Raw genomic sequence first — 2,592 nt, 5'->3', positions numbered from 1 at the left:
GGAGGCGGGGGGAGGACAGCGTCCCAGAAAGACCTCTGGGGATGCAGATGGATAGAGAGGAGCAGAAGGCAAAGACACAGCAACAGAGCAACACCAGGAGAGGATGAGATCAGGATGCGAGCAGCACAGAGAGAGCTGGGTCCAGGGATCTGTATGTAGAGAGAAATGCCTGGAAAGGCCAGCCTCTGCCACTCACAGGAGCTTCAGGAAGCACTCACTGAATATTTTATGAAGATGAAATCTGAGATATGGATCTTCTGGGCAGCTTCGGCCCACACAACTTAAATATTGTCACCTTCTTTTCCCTCTCTTCATATACCATTTTACTTGCTAGAGCAGCCGGTGTGTGTGTGTGTGTGTGTGTGTGTGTAACTGGGCTCTGTGGGGGCAAGGGACATGCCAGCTCCCTCCTTTTGCAAGGCAAAGTCAGCCAACCTCATTTAAGCACGGTGTGTACAAAATCCTGCAGGAAAGTTGCAAAGGGAATGAAACATATTCTGGCTTTGCTGCACGTTCAGCCCAGAGATCCACACGATTTCAACATTAGAAAGGACCTTAGAGATCATTTAGTTCTGTCCTCCCAATTTATAGATGAGAAGGCCGAGGCCAGAAAAATGGAAAGTTTTAATAAATTCACACAACCAGTCAAACGCTCTTAAAGTATATGCACACATGAAATACCTGGAAATGTACACCAGCCAGTGAGCCCTTGGAATAACCAGTGATGCAATAGATAAAGCACACAGCAGGTTGTGGAGAGAAAGGAGGAAATCCCGGGCTTGTTGTTGATTATCTTTGGAAATTGGATAATCAGTTGACTTATCCCTTGTAAAAATGTGATAATAAATAATACTACTTGGTTTTCTTCCTAACAGTTGTGGAAATCAATCAAGTAACAGGTCTGAGATGCTTGGGAAGCCATGAAGTGTTAACAGAAGTGCTAATGGATGAGGTGTGGCTATGAAGGAAAGTGTGAAGTGAGACTCTGGGACTTTCATGGCCACCCAGTTTGTAAGCACAACTTACAAATGGCAAATGAGATCTCCGACTCCAGTTTGAATAGTAGTGGGTTAGGAGAGCCTTAAGGGAACTTGTTGTATGACGTTGTGCTCAGATCTTGGTTTAAAACATGATAAATGGTGTATCTGATTTGATCTGTCCCACTTAATTAGTCAAATTTTCCTCTGAATGACTTATGACTTGGTTGCTTCTAAAAAGAGATCCACCAGTTAAGGACAAGGTGTCCCTCTCCTTGAGGACACTTCATTCATTCATTCATTCATTCAACAAAGATTTATTGTGCGCTTACTTATGTACCAGGCTCTCTTCTAGGACTGGTGATTCCTATAAGAATATGCCACAAGCACTACAAGATTGTTGGGTGCTGTTTGTGGAGCTGAAGCCAGAAGGAGGATTGCTGGGGTGCAGAAGTATATTTGAGGGGGAAGAAATTAAGATCCCTGGGAACCCATATTCTGAAAGAACACAGCCTACAGCAGTGCTGTCCAATGGAAACATAATGTGAGTCACACACACAATTTAAAATTTTCTACTGTGTTTCCCCCAAAATAAGACCGGGTCTTATATTAATTTTTGCTCCGAAAGATGCATTAGGGCTTATGTTCGGGGGATGTCATCCTGAAAAATCATGCTAGGGCTTATTTTCCGGTTAGATCTTATTTTCGGGGAAACACGGTAGTAGCTATATTATGAAAATAAAAAGAAACAGGTGAAACTAATTTTAATAAGATGTTCTTTTAACCCAATGTATCTAAAATATTACTTCAACATGTAATCAACATAAAGACAACTAATATGCCATTTTACATTTTTTTTTCATACTGAGTCTTTGAAATCCATTTTATACTTGCAACACAGATTAGCCACATTTCAAGGGTCCAGTAGCCCTAAGTGGCTAGTGATTACCATATCGGACAGCACAGAGTGTCATCGTCCAGCAAAGCCACTTCTCTGCAGGTTCTGTAGGCCTGTGAGCCTCCGCCCACCCCCACCTTTGCCCTATCTCTGTCCTCTGCTTTGTCCTTGAGTGGCTCATTTGTCCTGCCATTGTATTTCCAGAAGGTGGCACTGTGAGCTTGCAGGAAATGGCGGTAGTGGTTGGTGGTGGTGGGGTTGCTCTAATGGAGGGAGAAGAAATGCAGTTACAAGGGTTCTGAGAACGGGTATGTGTGTGTAAATTAGTATTATTACCTTAATTATTTTGGTGGAAATTGAGATTAACATCTATGTAATGTTTTACAACAATTCTAAAACTGTACTGTCCCTACCAATTACCTGGGGATCGTTTATTTTTCAATTTTATTTACTTTTCTTTTTTCTTTATATACTTTTTCAAGATAAAGATGTATACATTTAAGGTACACAGCATGATGATTTGATATACATATATAGTGAAATAATTATATAATTAACATATTTCCTAATTAACATATTTCCTCACATAGTTATTTTTTTGTGTGTGATGAGAACACCAGAAATCTACTATCTTAGCATGTTTCTAGTATTCGATACAGTATTATTAACTATAGTTACCATGCTGTATGTTAGATCTCTAGACTTATTCATTTTACC

The sequence above is a fragment of the Rhinolophus ferrumequinum genome, chromosome 11, assembly GCF_004115265.2.
Source record: "Rhinolophus ferrumequinum isolate MPI-CBG mRhiFer1 chromosome 11, mRhiFer1_v1.p, whole genome shotgun sequence".
Taxonomy (NCBI): Eukaryota; Metazoa; Chordata; class Mammalia; order Chiroptera; family Rhinolophidae; genus Rhinolophus; species Rhinolophus ferrumequinum.
Note: the sequence above shows the minus strand (reverse complement) of the source record.